At 44.9% G+C, this 16,420-nt stretch overlaps 1 long non-coding RNA gene across 1 annotated transcript in view; it reads left to right on the top strand.

The window, feature by feature from the left end:
• The window catches only part of LOC108787828, a 19,864-nt gene extending 5,819 nt beyond the window's left edge, over positions 1-14,045 (top strand). The window contains exons 2-3 of the long non-coding RNA XR_001941293.1: positions 1,610-1,612; positions 13,973-14,045. This is a non-coding gene — a long non-coding RNA (uncharacterized LOC108787828). The remainder of the gene's footprint in view (positions 1-1,609; positions 1,613-13,972) is intronic.
• The last annotated feature ends 2,375 nt before the right edge of the window (positions 14,046-16,420 follow it).

Raw genomic sequence — 16,420 nt, 5'->3', positions numbered from 1 at the left:
AAAAAGAGGAAGAAAAAAAGGGGGGGGGGGGGGGGGGGAGGAAGAAGAAAGAAAAGGGAAAAGGAAACCAGGAGAGAAAAGGTAAAAGGAAGAGAGAAGAGAAGTGTAAAAGGAATAAAGGACTGAAAAGGAAAAAGGAGAGAAGAACAAGACAGGAAGAGAAAGGAGCAAAGGAGAGGATAGAAAAAGGAGAGAGAAAAAAATAGAGCAGAGCAAAGGAGGAAAAAAGAGGAAAGGAGAAGGAGAAAGGTAAGAAGAAGGAAAGGAGAAGAAAGGAAAAAAAAGGCGATGAGATAAAAGTAAAAGGAGGAGAGACAAGTCTGATCCTTTCTTAAGTTTTTTTGTACAGTCACATTACATCTACTCTTTAAAAAATAATCTCATACATCTGAAAGAGCATGAGACGTATTAGCCATAATCCCATCTGCTCGAGGTCATCACATGACATCTAGAATAGAGCCAGCTTCTTCATGATGATGAGGCTCCTCAGTTACTTATCATTCGTACTGATCCTTTTCTATTACACAGTTAGATGGAAAGCCTGATACCTGAACTGAAATTGCCTCGTCCTTCTGTCAAAGTACATCTTTAAAGTGGACCTATCATTAAAAAGTACACTTTACAAGCACTATGCTGGTACATGTAGACATTAGCAAATCATATTATTTGGCTGCCAGTTTCACCACAAGTTTACATGTCTTGGTGGTAAATTATTTCATACAGATCGCCTAATATGCAGAATAAAAAAAAAGGGGCAATAGTGGAAGAAAAAGATGAAAGGAGAAAAGTAGAAGAGAAGAGGAAAAAGAGAAGGAAAATGTGAGAAAAGGAAGATAAGAAAGGAAAAGGAAGAGAGGAAAGGAAGAGAGCAGAGGAAAGGTAAAGGAATAAAGGATTGTAAATGAAAAGGGATAGAGGAGAGGAAAGGAAAAATAAATGAATATGAACAGAGGAAAGAAAGGGAAAGGAAATAGAACCCAGTAAAGGATAGGAAATAAAAAGGAAGTGAGAAGAGAAGAAAAGAAAAGAAAAGGGACAAGGAAGAGAGGAGAGAAAAGGAAAAGGATGCAAGGAGAGAAAAAAGGATGAAAGGAGGGGGAAGTAAAGAAAAGGAAGAAGAAGAGATGAGAGAATATAAAAGTAATAGGAGCAAAGGAGAGTCAGTTGCTTTCCTAAAGGTTTAATTGTATTTACTACAGACACATTATATCTACTCTATAAAAAATAATCTCATACATCTAAAAGAGCATGACATGTATTAGCAATAATCCCTTCCGCTCGAGGTTATCACATGATGTCTAGGATAGATCCAGCTTTGTTATGATAATGAGGCTCCTCAGTTACTTCTCATTCTACTGATCCTTTTTTATCACACAGAAGGAAAGCCTGATACCGGAACTGTATTAGTCAAATACTGCTGTGAAAGTACAACTTTAAAGCGAACCAATCATTAAACACACGCTTCACATACACCAACAGGGTACATGTTGGCAAATCACATTATAATTTTGAGTATTATTATTATACAGGATTTATATAGCGCCAACAGTTTGCGCAGCGCTTTACAATATAAGGAAGACATTACAATTACAATACAATTCAAGACAAGATGGTAAGGAGGGCCCTGCCCATTATTATTATTATTATTATTATACAGGATGTATATAGCGTCAACAGTTTGCGCCATACTTTACTATATCAAGAGAGACAGTACAGTTACAATACAACTCAAAACAAGATGGTTAGGAGGGCCCTGATCATGAGAGCTTACTATCTAAAAGTATAAAAGTACTACTTCCTTCTTCCTTGCCTGCCTCCTCCCAGACCATACCAGGTCAGCATGACAGGCATGTGGGCTGGTATCTCCATACTAAGGAAGCTGCCAGGACTGAGGCTGACTTATACTAAATATGGATAGTCATGTCACAGGAAATGGGGGTTCAAGCATTAAGGAATGGGGGACCTGTGCCCCAACTTCCTCTGATCTGTCAACACTAGACAGTTTCAAAACGTGGCAGGACCTGACTGGTAATAAAATATTTGTAATTTGGTGTGGTGTTTTTACATTCGTTTACTCACATGCATGGCAAACTAGTTAGTTGTCTGAGGAACCCCTACGTTCAGAAAGGGCGGGCAGGTAGGTGGTACACAAGCTCCTTTTGCCAGCACCCCCCTGTGGTGAGAACTTTATTGTGGAAGAAACACTCCTAAAGCTCACCCCAACGCTGAGGGGTATGTGGGCTGGTATCAACATACTTGGGCGGCTGCATGCTCACAGTTCCCTTGTTTTGGCTCATTCTGAGAGTGGCCACATACTGTAACGATAGCCAAAGCAGCCCACGTGGCTGCTATGAGGCCTGGGTATGGAAGGGGGCCCCATTAAGGATTACAGAAGTTGCTGTTGACAGTGACCCTGTACCCCCTGTGACATTTCCAATCAAGCTGACATCAGATGTACAGGAGGAGACAATGCAGACAGCTCTCCTGCTACCTGACTTTAATACAATTGACTCCATTCCTTCTCTGTGATTCTGTTCTGCATTTCACCCTTCCTTCAAGTCTGCCGTCACCGTTTAGGAAATCCCCAGCGCTGCACACCTTCAGTGGCTTTGGAGAAGACCTGACATAGCAGAGTTGCACCTTGATGAGATCCTTCTGCCACCTGCTGGTGACACAGAGAGTCTCTCACACCCTCTGACACCAGTTCTGTGACCTCAATTTTCTCCTCTGCAGTTAAATCGATACAGCTTTGTCACGGATCTCCCCAGGCTGTGGTTTGATAGCAGAGGAGCAGCAGCTCATTGATGAGGTCATCCCAGTGCCCTCACGTCCTGCTACCAATCTCCTTCTGTTTAATTGTCTTACAGTCGTGTCCTTCCCTCTAATGCTGTACAAGTGACAGATTGAGGTATTATTTAACATACATTAAAGGTTTTTTTTAATGAATATATAAATGGATTAAATTGTGGTCTTTAATATATACAGTGCCTACAATTCTACTGCAAGGTGTTGGAATTCTTTGATTAAATTGACATCCTTCTGTCTTTCTATCTATCTATCTTTTATCCACCCATCTACCTATTTAAACACCTTTCTGTACATCTAGCCCCAAAAAGTCCAGCAATAGTTGTATATTTCGAATTGTTTTCTGAACCAGAAACATACTTTGATGCACATCTTTCCTTTATAGCCCTTTGCAGGTTATAGTTTTTGGGAAACTACACGTTTTTAGAAAGTATACATTTCACAAGTACTTTTTAGTGTTGCCTGGTAAACCTGGTCACTGCCCCCGGGGTATTTATTTGCCAAACCTACCACTTTAGAATCACGACCAATAAATAAATAAATACAATAAAAATAAATCATTGCCGTATACCTCAGCCCTGGGCAAAAAGTAGGAGGTCTGGTCATAGTTGGGGAAATATCTTACTTTCCACATTAGCTAAAGCTAGTATAAGGAAAGAGAAGATATAGGCAGTCAGTTGAGTATACAGGCATTCCCCGAGTTACAAACATCCGACTTACATACGACCCCTACTTACAAACGGAGGCTATTACTGTAGAGCAGGGGGTCCCAGGATGCAGGGACCGTAGTACTGTACGCACATTACAGGAAGTTGGCTCTCTTTAGGTGTGTAGACGAGGGGTGCCCGCCTCTTCTTCCGGGTCACTGTGAGGTTTTTACTGCTGTCTGTATCCTCATTAGGAAGATTTAATCTCACTTCCTGTCCTTGAGACAATAGGAAGTGAGAGGAAATCTACCCCTAGGAAGGGAAATTCACTCCTGTAAGAGTTATCATGGGAAAAAGGTGTCTCCACTGAAGCTTTATCACCAATCCTTGTTTCCAGTTTTCAAAATCTAATTGTCACAGGGACAGAAAGTGAAGTGAAATCTTCTGAACAGGGCACATGCAGCAAAACAAACGTTACAGGGGGTTAAAGGAGAACTATGGGGTCAGGGCTTTTCCCCATAGTTCTCCTAAGGGTCACGGGAGAACACAAACTAGCGTTCTCCCGTCACCCAAACCTCAGTATACCACGAGCTACAGCTCGCGGTATACTGAGACGCCGCAGCCAGAGCGTATCCCGACATTGCTGTCGTGATACACAGCTGCGGGATTGACAGCTTGCTCTGCCTATCCAGAGGCAGAGCCAGCTATATCCACCCCCTCCCCAGTCCGTTCCGCCAGTCAGCGCTGGAGGATCGGAGCGGGGAGGGGGAATCCCTGCAGGGAGCCGTGAGTGACAGTCAGCGCTCTCTGCGGGGACAGGATCGAGAAGTGAGCGAGTGACAGTATGTGTTTGGTCTGGTCATAGTTGGGGAAATATCTTACTTTCCACATTAGCTAAAGCTAGTATAAGGAAAGAGAAGATATAGGCAGTCAGTTGAGTATACAGGCATTCCCCGAGTTACAAACATCCGACTTACATACGACCCCTACTTACAAACGGAGGCTATTACTGTAGAGCAGGGGGTCCCAGGATGCAGGGACCGTAGTACTGTACGCACATTACAGGAAGTTGGCTCTCTTTAGGTGTGTAGACGAGGGGTGCCCGCCTCTTCTTCCGGGTCACTGTGAGGTTTTTACTGCTGTCTGTATCCTCATTAGGAAGATTTAATCTCACTTCCTGTCCTTGAGACAATAGGAAGTGAGAGGAAATCTACCCCTAGGAAGGGAAATTCACTCCTGTAAGAGTTATCATGGGAAAAAGGTGTCTCCACTGAAGCTTTATCACCAATCCTTGTTTCCAGTTTTCAAAATCTAATTGTCACAGGGACAGAAAGTGAAGTGAAATCTTCTGAACAGGGCACATGCAGCAAAACAAACGTTACAGGGGGTTAAAGGAGAACTATGGGGTCAGGGCTTTTCCCCATAGTTCTCCTAAGGGTCACGGGAGAACACAAACTAGCGTTCTCCCGTCACCCAAACCTCAGTATACCACGAGCTACAGCTCGCGGTATACTGAGACGCCGCAGCCAGAGCGTATCCCGACATTGCTGTCGTGATACACAGCTGCGGGATTGACAGCTTGCTCTGCCTATCCAGAGGCAGAGCCAGCTATATCCACCCCCTCCCCAGTCCGTTCCGCCAGTCAGCGCTGGAGGATCGGAGCGGGGAGGGGGAATCCCTGCAGGGAGCCGTGAGTGACAGTCAGCGCTCTCTGCGGGGACAGGATCGAGAAGTGAGCTAGTGACAGTATGTGTTCGCTCACTTCCCGATCTTTTGAGCCGACCTGTGACAGTTTCATTGTCACACGTCGGCTTGAACTATGAGGTTCAGTGAAAATCACTCACCTCATAGTTCTCCTTTAACCCTTCTCTATGCTATCCAAAACTAATAAAAATGTTGGCCTGGAATTACACTTAAAAAATGTACCTGTTCCAACTTACATACAAATTCAACTTAAAGTGACATTAAAGGCAAAAAAAATGTCCCTCCCCCCCATGTAAATGTTAGCACTTACCTTAAATGATGTCTCTTTTTCCGATCTTCCTCTTCTTTCCGGATTTTTTCATGTGTCCCTCCAGCGGTGTGACATCCCTCCGATCCAGCGCTGACTGCTCTGTCTCTCCGATCCAGCGGTGTCTGCAGGCGGGTGCACGCGTCCATAGACTTACCTTCCGTCTCTGCTCGTCTCTCGGCCGAGAATCGGAATTTCGCATGCGCCCGCCCCAAGATCCTTTGCGGCCGTACGAGCAGTTCCTGATTCTCGGTGCGGGAGCGAGCGGCGATAACAAGGTAAGTTTTAAATGATTTTAAGCGTTCTTTTTTTTTTTTACACTTCTTGCCTATATCTACTGCTTGCTAGCAGTAGATATAAGCAAAAAAAAATGGAGGGTTTAGAACCCCTTTAAGAACAAACCTACAGTCCCCTATCTTGTTCGTAACCCGGGGACTGCCTGTATTTTGTAGTGGAAGCTGTTGATGATACTCAGATCTCTTCATCAGGAAGAGTTATACAAAATAACTGAGCTATAACATACTGATAATATACACAAGTCAGAGGACATGAAAGAACACAAGTAAACGAAATCAATAATAAATAGGGAGATCGAGATGAGGAGACACCGATATAGATCAACAAAACAAATAGGTCATTTACAAATGAGTCCAGGCAATAACACAGAGGTGTAAATCAAGCGGCATTTGATCGCAGCATTTTGTCATTTTATCTATTATCTGTCAAGGGACAGAACTGTGAGCTGGACAAAGATGATGGACTCCGAAATATATTATCGGGACAACCCCCTCTTATCTCTAAAGCTGGCCGTGCACCAGTAGAATTTATTTTGAAAAAAATTGGTTTTGGAACGTTTTTGTACTCTTTTCATAGTTAATGGGGTCAAATCGATGATTCTTTTTGACTCTTGTGATGAAAAAAAATCAAAGGAGCGGGATGGAAATTTTTTCTTGAATTAATCATATTCTAACACTGAATGTGGGTTTTGTTCGGGGGGACTTCATTTATTCCAAAATCGAATGTTAAAAGGAGAACTATGAGGTGAGTGGTTTTCACTCACCTCATAGTTCTAGCCGACCTGTGACAATGAGACTGTCACAGGTCGGCTCAGTAGATCGAGAAGTGAGCGAACACATACCGGCGTTCGCTCACCTCTCGATACTGTCACGGCTCTCTGCCGTGACAGGGGAGGGGCTGGATTCCCCCATCCCCGCTCTGATCCGCCAGCGCTGACTGGCGGAACGGACGGGGGAGGGGCGGGTACAGCTGGCTCTGCCTCTAGATAGGCAGAGCCAGCTGTCAGTCACGCAGCTGGGCGGATCCCGGCACAATTGTCGGGATCCGCTTCAGCTGCGGCGTCTCAGTATACCGCGAGCCTAGGGTGACGGGAGGACGCTAGTTTGTGTCCTCCCGTTACCCTAAGGAGAACTATGGGGAAAAGCCTTAACCCCATAGTTCTCCTTTAAATCCAAAGAAATTGCAAACAAGATTTGTCACATCTCTGATCGCATTATTGAATGTTCTAAAAAGATTTTTCGTATGAATGTTCATAGAAATATCTACCAGTGTATGCAGGGGCGTCCTGAGGCCGGGTGTCACCCGAAGCTGGTACTGGGTGACAATCTGCTGTGATGTCATCGCGCATGTGCGGGACGTCATCACCCACGTTTGAGCTGCATCACGTGCATACGCGGCCATCTTGGTGATAACTGCCTGGCAGCTGTCTTGGTGATGTACACTGGCAGAGAGAGGATGGGTCGTTCACCCAGCGGGATGAGGTATGCTCCTCTCTCGTGCAACTGTCGGGCTCTTGGTCCATGACCGAGTACCCGACGTTTCAGAAGAGGTGACACCAAAATGACTGTCAGTCATTTTGGTGTCACCCCTCCAATGGTGTCACCCGGGTGCGGGCCGTGCCCCCCGCACTCCCCTAGTGAAGCCACCGGGTGTATGGCCAGCTTTAGACAACCTCCCAACCTACAAAAAATCAAGACTGCTGCTGGCAATATCTTAGAAAAAAATCTACATTTTCTTGCAGGCCGTTCAATGTGATGTATCTAATTATGGGCATGCAATACTCCACTGCAGAGCTTTGTGTGGGTGAGATACGGAACACACTTTATCAATAGACAGCATTGATTTTTGATTTACCATTCGCTTCCTTTAGGTCTTTTAAATATTATATTGGAAGCATTTTGTTATGTGTTTGATAAGTGCAAAAAGACTACATGTTGATCCTGTCAACAATTCAGTGCTGCCCTACATTCTGTGCACTCTGAAGTCTTATCCACCTACTCAAGTTACCTATGTGGACTACAAAACACCTCGGCCTATATAATGGAGATGAAGAGAGGTGTTCTGTAGTCCTAAAATAATTCCTGTCCTAGGGTAACAACGTTGTTCTTTTGTAGATACGGTACAATGAGTGTTCTTGTCACTCAAGAATAGAAGAAGGTTAATGTTAATAGAAGAATAGAAGAATGTTAATGGAAGGAAGACTAGCCTAAGAAAAAGAATGCAGCCACCATATCTAACGACTGCTAAGGTGCAATATATCACATATTCGTTCTTGGGTTTAGGTACACTAGGGTTGACCTTCTGGTGACAGAACACTTTGGCAGAACGGGCATCTGCCACCATGGCATTAAAGAAAACCCATGTTTTGCCTATGCAGGGAAAAATGAAAGGTTTGTTTTTATTGGCAGCCCCACCAGAAGCATTTGTTTTATTATTTTAAGGTCTGCAATGTGTGCATACGAAGACGTACTTCCCCTGTGAACAAAATAAATGAATCATGAAATCACAACACCTCGAATTCCTGAACCCCCCGGGGTGCAAGGCTCCTGGCAGGGGTAAGAACTAACTCAGGTCCACCTACCCAAAGGCCGGCGGACCCCGATCCTCAGGGCCCTACCGAAGTAGGTCTCACGTGTACTGGGTAGGGGCTTTCCTGGAGAGAGACCCCTAAGGGGGGGAAGGCAGAGATGCCCGTGAAGACCACAGAACCTCCCCCCTAACATCAGGACAGGTCCCAAAGGTACCCGCACCCTCTGTCATCTGTGGAGTCAAAAAGTGCAATCCTGCATAAAAAAAAGTGCCAAGTGCGGGACAAGGTATAAAAATGCCCCGGGCTAGCCAGAAGGCCTACCAAAGAGGCGTGATGCAGAAAATACTTTAGGTGCCGTGACCTAGTGACGGTGAATCAAATGGGGTCCCAAATCCAAGTGATTTTCCTGGACACCCTAGGACGCTACCCCCAGGGGGCAAAGCACCGTGGGCCTCTGCGCTCCCCAAACCCTCCGGCCAGACAAGAGCAGACCCATCCCTATCAGGAGGCATCAGTTCCCACCACAGATGGAACCCCCCCAATGCCCACCTTCACTTCAGAGAGTACTAAGCAACCATCCTCCCGAAAGGATGGAGCTGTTCCTCTCCAAAAACTGATACTACACCTGATCTTAGCCAAAAGGCCGGGAAGCGAGCAACATATACTCATCATCATCATCTCATCACTCTCTGTTTCTGTTTGGCCACAAGAAGCAAAGAAAAGTGGTGGAGCATGTGATTAACTCTCCTGTCCATCAACGTGACTCTGGTGGCTTTTGGTGATTGGCCGCTTGGGCAACTAGCATTGTCACATGGGGGGTGGAGAGAACCCTCAACCTTGTGCAAACTCTAAACTACAAATTAGAGATAACGAAGGGCTCATTTTCTTTGTTTCTGGAGGCTGAATGAATTGGTGGGGGAGTCAGGGGAACACAATAAAGGCTGGTGGAGCGGCCATTAGAGTGAACCTTCATGCACAAAGAACTAGAGCTGCAGCTAACGATTATTTTCAAAATCGATTAGTTAGCCGATTATTAAGTTCGATTAATCGGTTAATCGGATAAACAATAAAAAAAAAATTAAAAATGGCTCCAGTGATGGGCTACTAGTTTGTATTGAGATTGTAGTCAATCACAGGAGCAAGCTTGGAGCGGTGGAATAAAATAGTGTGGTGTGCAATATAGTGAAAAGGAAAGTGTAAAATTATACAGCAATGAATGCAGAATGGCACCGGCTATAGAGGACTACAAATCCCAGCAATAGTACATTATACAGCGCAATGCAGAATATCACCAGCTATAGAGGACTACAACAAATCCCAGCAATAGTACATTATAGCTGGTGGTATTCTGCATTGCACTGTATAATGTATTATTGCTGGGATTTGTAGTCCTCTATACAGTGCAATGCAGAATATCACCAGCTATATAGGAATACAACAAATCCCAGCAATACATTATACATACAGTGTATAATGTATTGCTGGATGTGTATTCCTATGTATAATATACAGCACAATGTACCATCAGCTATAGAGGAATACAAATCCCAGCAATACATTATAGAGCACCATGTGTGGGAAGTGCAGGCTTACCTGAGCAGTCTTCCAGCAACTTGCTTCTGAGATCGGACCTGTCTATCAGCGGCTGTCATCCCCCCACACCTGCTCCTCCTTACTACATCTCCCCGCGTCCCTGTGCCAATCGTGGATGTGGGCGGGCGGTGAGTGTGAGGCGGGGAGGAGGTGCGGCGTGGATGCGGGCGGGCGGGTCTGGCAGCGGCGAGCGTGAGGTGGGGAAGAGGTGCGGTGCGCAGCGTGTGTGGAGCCGTGAACAGGGCCAACTGATCGGAAGCCGATTAATCGATTATTGAAAAAGTTGACAACTTTTTCAATAATCGATTATAATCGATTATGTCGATTAGTTGTTGCAGCCCTACAAAGAACAGGTTGAGTTTTCCGGAGATGTCATCTTTGGTCAGCTCACCATTTTTATCTTTAACAGTTAATACAAACCCTGATCAAATATTTCATATTTCATACCCCCGTGTCTCTGCCTGCCCTCATTTGTACATCATTTTCTTGTTCCACTGATCTGTACCCGAGTCTCCTCTGCTGGATCTCCTTGTTTGTTGTTGGTTTAATTGACTCGTTTTCTTTGATGCCCACTGTAATTGTGTGTATATTCTCAGAGTTTAGCAAAATGTACAATATTGGAAAAATACTGCAATACACTGAAATATAATATACAAAAATATCCAAAGCTAATGGAAATAAATCATTCTTAACACACCACAATTTCTTCATAGACTTTCAATGTACAATACTTTAGCCGTTAGAGATGATCCTGGAAATTGGATAATGTTAAAATTTCACCACATTTAATTAATTTGGATGTCTGAAGCCGACGACACATTTCAGTGTTATTGTTGGCTTCCCAAAAAGCTACTAGGAGAAAGGCTCCAAAGGCTGTTATCTTCCTTATATCTGCTTTGGCTGTTGCCTGATAACCCTTAGCTTGACTTCTAGTGCCACCAGATCCCATTCTTCCATCTTAATATCTCTGGTAGCATTTTTAAAGGTGAGTGACTTCGTCTGTGTTTGTACTCCATCATCTTGTCCATCTAGGCCAACAGGAGCTTCCCAAATCATTATGCACAATTCTGCATTGTTTGCTGCTCTGTAACACAATGGCCCTTCCGGTAAAAGCGGAACCAGACCCACCAATGTAATGGTCTCCCAAAACAGTTACTTTCAAGGAAACTCAGGGTTGCTAATGTGCTTATTTCAGCTCCCAACCGAAATTTCAAGCCTGATCACATGTACAGCACCATGTCAACTGCAATCCACATGGAGGGCAAGATGGCACCTTCCTTGGCTGTAAGCCCTCATTCACACTAGAAAAGGCCAACACGTACAGCTCTGTGCTGCGCCCACGGCCGTATTGGGCAGCTCTAGGGAAGGACAGGTGCTGCATGTGATTAGTACGCAGCCCCTGTCCTTCTCTATGAGAATATGCGGCCATACACCCCCCTATGCTCACCTCAAGTGCCGGTCCGTACAGGTGCGTGTGTCCCGGCTCAGACGAAGACAGGATCCATCCTGTCAACGTACGAGTACGCTCACCCGCACCGACGTGCAGGGCGGGTGAGCATAGGACGGGGTACGGCCGCGTAGTCCCATAGAGAAGGACAGGGGCTGCGTACTAATCACACGCAGTACCTGTCCTTTCCGGGAGCTGCCCGATATGGCCGTGCACGCAGCACAGAGTTGTACATGCGGGCTGATTCCAGTGTGAATGAGGCCTAACAGTTAGGAGGTTGTAGTTTTTCTTTTGAAAATCTGATTTTAGACGTTCGCAAAACTTTTAAAAAGATTGGCTGAACAAGCATCTGCCTATGAGCTTCCCAAGCAGCCAAGTGCAAAGATCTATGGGAGTGGGATCCCAAATGCATAAGATAAACGGGTGTGCAGTGAATCATGCGTAATAAACCGGGGTGAGGGGAATGCAGTTTGGCTTCCTTACCCTGGACACTGTATGACCTTGTACGGGCACTGCAAGCTGTGCTAAACTTACTTTGGTAAAAAAAAACACACACATGTACAGCAAGAGCACACTAGCCAAGTCACACTAGCAAAATCACTAGTGATTATTCACTAAGAATAGTAACTGATGGCTGCACAGATGAAACGCATGGCTCCCTATGGGGGAAGCTACACAAGTACATGGAGTATGGATTAATCACACACAACTGGACCTTTCGCGATCATGTGTTTAAGCTCTCTGTTTAAATCCATGGTTGTCAACTTACAGGGTGTAGGGGTCTTCAACTGTGGCCCCTCACAGCTTCGCAGGACCGCACATAATATTCAGTATATGACAGAAGACTATCAGAGACTTCAGACACACTGGAGGAGATGATCGGAGACTGTAGACATTCAACATGGGGTGGCTGTAGACTGAACACACACCACAGGAGGTGGTCAGAGACTGAAGACATGCTACATGAGACTGCTAAACATCGCTATCATTAAAGCCTCTTTAACAAACGCTACTCACTACTGAGGTTGGCAAAGGCCACAGAGCCAGTACCAAAGGGCCTCATGTGGCCCTTGAGCCACAGGTTAGGGAACTAGGGTGTTAAGTAATGAATGGAGACAAGAAACACACAAAAAAAGAGTGTATTTGTTCTGCGCCCCTAGCTAAGAGAAAAGATCTTAATTATGTATTAATTATCGTGTTCTATTATTGTGTTCACAGGAGAGTGACAACCTAGGAATGACCAGTTTGGCATTACCACATGGTAACGCCTGCCCTAAAAATGGCACCACCCTGAGGCATAACTAGAAATCACAGGGCCCCATAGCAAAATTTGTATGGGGCCCTGTGATTTCTAGTTACACCCACATGATAACTCAAACAGCCCACTTGAGAGTGACCCTGCAGAGCCCACCACAGACTCTCTCTCGACCCAGGTTGGCCGCGCGGCATGAGGGGAATGTCCTGGCCGGGTCCCCCTGTGCCCTGGGCCCCAGAGCGGCCGCCTGGGTTGCTATTCGTTTTGTTCCGAATTGAAATTCATACGAATTTTCCGAAATTTTGACATTCAGACACATCCGAGGCTCCTAGGTCCAAATGGCATTCGGGATCTGAATTTCCAAATTGCATTAGGGAGCTCCCGAATGCCATTCTGGTCTGGGAGCCATGTACATATATTACTAAAGCTGAGGCTCCCAGACCCGAATGGCATTCGGGAGCTCCACAATGCAATTCGGAAATTCGGATCCCAAATGCCATTCGGGTCTGGGAGATTCAGCTTTAGTATTAATATCTGTATATGGTTTTCTGTGGTATTCGCAACGGATATTCGTAAACTCATCCGGAACTAACTACATTCGGTTTTCGACCGAATACGAAACCTGAACCGAATTGAATTTCGGATTCGAATCCTGAATGCCAAAATAACGAAATACCTGAACCGAACCAAATTTTTCCACAGCTTACATGTCTAGTATGCTGCAGGATACAGACATCACATGACATGGATTACAAGATCAAACAACAGCACAATAATGGTGCTGACAGAAATTAAAGCTGAATATTTATTTCTGAACTGTAACTAAACTGAGTCCTTCCCATGGTTGGTGCAGTGATGGAAGCGAAGATACTGCGGTAGCTCTCAATGATCTGGAAAAAAATACATTATCTTTTACTATGTTGTTTTGTACTGTATTAGATCATATTACATATTATTATACATTCAATAAATTAGCTTGAAAATACATGATAAGGACAGAGTATAGCTGCAAAGGAATATTGTACTTGATTTAGTCATTACTTGGGCAGACCGGACAACCATGATGGTACCTGGTCCTGGTATTCTGGGAACACCTAAACTGCAGCAAAGTGATTCTACAGGCCAGACGTCTTGTCCCCAACCTCACCCATCAGAGCTTTTCTGAGGTCTAATATGCATAACCTTACGTATTCAGAAATAAATGATTCAACCCTCTTGCTCCACTCCTATTGTGGTCTACTGGAAGGTTTCCATGCGGGAAGAAGTGGCACAGACCAGAATGTCAGGAGGCTGCGGTGCTGCCCCAGATGCATTATAAAAGCCCTGCTTCCTTTTATGTATTTGCTGGAGTAGGGGCGAAGAGGGATACTATACAGTGTCACTTGAGTGACAGCTTTGAGTCTGCTGGGACTGCTGACATCATATTGAAGATGGCGGCACCCACCAGCAGCCTCGGGCTTTTGGATGTCTACACAAGTGAGACTTTTGCAGGTAAATAACATGTCTCATATATACGTTAAGGGGACACTTATGGGAGGATTTTTATTGGAATTAAAGGTCTGGCCACAGGGTCTCTTGCGGGAGAAAGCTCTGATTGGGGAGGCCCCTTGCATCCTATGTGCCGTGTACTTGTTTCAGGACATTGAGTGCACCAAAACTCATGCGGTCTGCCAGGAATGGCTGTTTCCATTGAAAGCTTCTCACAAGGGTTGGCAGTGTATTGTACTTTCCATAGGTGGTTCAGATGTAACTTTGCAGCACACCTTGACTTTGCAATGTGTGGAGATGTTATTATTACCTTATGTGAAGCGTCAGATAGAAAGAAGCTTTACATGACAAAGTCAACAGACTATAACTCTTCAAAAATCGCTTCGGTACCTTTTGTTTTATGCGTGGGAGCTTGTCGATCCGGCTGCTTTCTTTTTTACAGGTGGGGGAAATTTTGGATAGTGCGGGAGAGCGCCATAAACTGAGGATATAGAAGAACATTGATGTAGTTCATCCCTGAGATAATCGTTATTACTATTCAATTATAATGCTCCTTTGTTCATTCCATAAGATACTGACACGCACAGAGGCGTATGTGCCGCAAGGCAAACAAGGCATTTGCCTTGGGCGGCACTTTTCATGGGGGCGGCAAAAAACTACGCCACCAAACCAGTGAGGCAGAGCCTCACCTGCCATTTTCAGTATCGGCACCAATAATGGTATCAATATTGATATTGGGCATTTTCACAAGTGCTTGTACTTCCTGTGGAACCATGCCAACCGCATCTTCCCACAAGACCATACGGACCCATGGTGAGAACCCACACAGCCCTCCTAAGACCCCGCACAGCCCACCTGAGAGCCCATACAGCCCAACTGAGAGCCTGCACAGAGTATGTAGCTGCATATTATTCTGCATTGCTGTATAATGTATTGCTGGGATTTGTAGTCCCTGCTATCAGCTGACAGTGCAGAGCCACGTTGCAACAGGGAAGGTGCCCAAGTGACAGCTGGCTCTGCCTCTATATAGCCAGAGCCAGCTGTGCCCGCCCCCCTTTCTTGTCTGTCCCTTCAATGAGCACTGGAGGGGTAGGCGGAAATCCCTGACTGACAGTTGCTGCTCTCTGTAGGGAACAGAAACTGAGAGCTGAGAGATCAGTGGTCATGTGATCAGTCAGTTCTTGTTATAGTTCCGGCGTGGGACAGCTTCAGTTCCCACGCCAGCTCTAAGCAGCACGGAGAATATGTTTTATGCACGTCTCTTATAAATGACAGTGGTTTTTGGTCTGCCGGTCTCATTTGACTTTTAACACATGAGCCCTAAACTTCGAGCCCTTAATATAACGGCCCCCAGTTTCATTGACAGCAGCCTCACCGGAGATACAGCACTCCTTATGAACCCAGTTTGCTTAACCATGAACTACCGATAAATCAAACCCAGTGCCTCTGATATACATGTTCCAGCAATGTATTTCTGTAAGTGTCCCTGCTGCAGATTTTCCTTCACTTCCTCTCTGGTACAATGGTTGTCAGCAGGACAGGAAGTGAGGAATAACATCAATTAGGACCTTGCATTGTATACACAGGCCAACATTTTTATTTTTAAGTTTTGGATAAAAAAATGGTTAAAACCCTTATCAGATTTTTTTTTTTTGCAATCAGTGTCCTGTTGGGGTGAGTTCCCCTAACTTCCTATCCTAGAGATGCAACAGGAAGTGAGAGAAAACCTCCCTAAAGTGAGGGCAATTCAAATCTTAGACAGTTGGCAGCAGTACAGGTGTCCCCATTGGCAGATTTTCAATAGTCACCAGGAAAAAGCACTAACAATAAATACCCGACACATAATAAATAGCCGACACATAATAAATAGCCGACACATAATAAATAGCCATCACATAATAAATAGCCGTCACATAATAAATAGCCGACACATAATAAATAGCCATCACATAATAAATAACCGACACATAATAAATAGCCGTCACATAGTAAATAGCCGTCACATAATAAATACCCGACGCATAATAAAGACCCGGCATAAAAAGAAAACCTTTGCCTTGATATACACTCCGAGCTGTGTCAGCTAATGAGATCTGGGAAATGACGGCTAACCCATCAGGTACTCCATCCCTATCACATTTGCCAAATTTTCCTCACCATCATCTTGGCCATAATGTTCGACCTTCAACGTCAGTGAAGGCTCCTCGTTTGCATCCCGGCGACCTCTGCTACAGATGGGAGGAGCAGCAATTATTTAACAAGATGGAAATATGTATTATAAGATACATGCACATATTCCTAAGAACAATGTACTTATGTGTGGCCCCTCAGATGCACACTGGTTGGG

This window comes from Nanorana parkeri, unplaced genomic scaffold (assembly GCF_000935625.1).
Source record: "Nanorana parkeri isolate BGI_ZX_2015 unplaced genomic scaffold, ASM93562v1 scaffold285, whole genome shotgun sequence".
Classification (NCBI taxonomy): Eukaryota; Metazoa; Chordata; class Amphibia; order Anura; family Dicroglossidae; genus Nanorana; species Nanorana parkeri.
The sequence above is the reverse complement of the archived record's forward strand: the minus strand, read 5'-3'. Positions and strand labels throughout refer to the sequence as shown.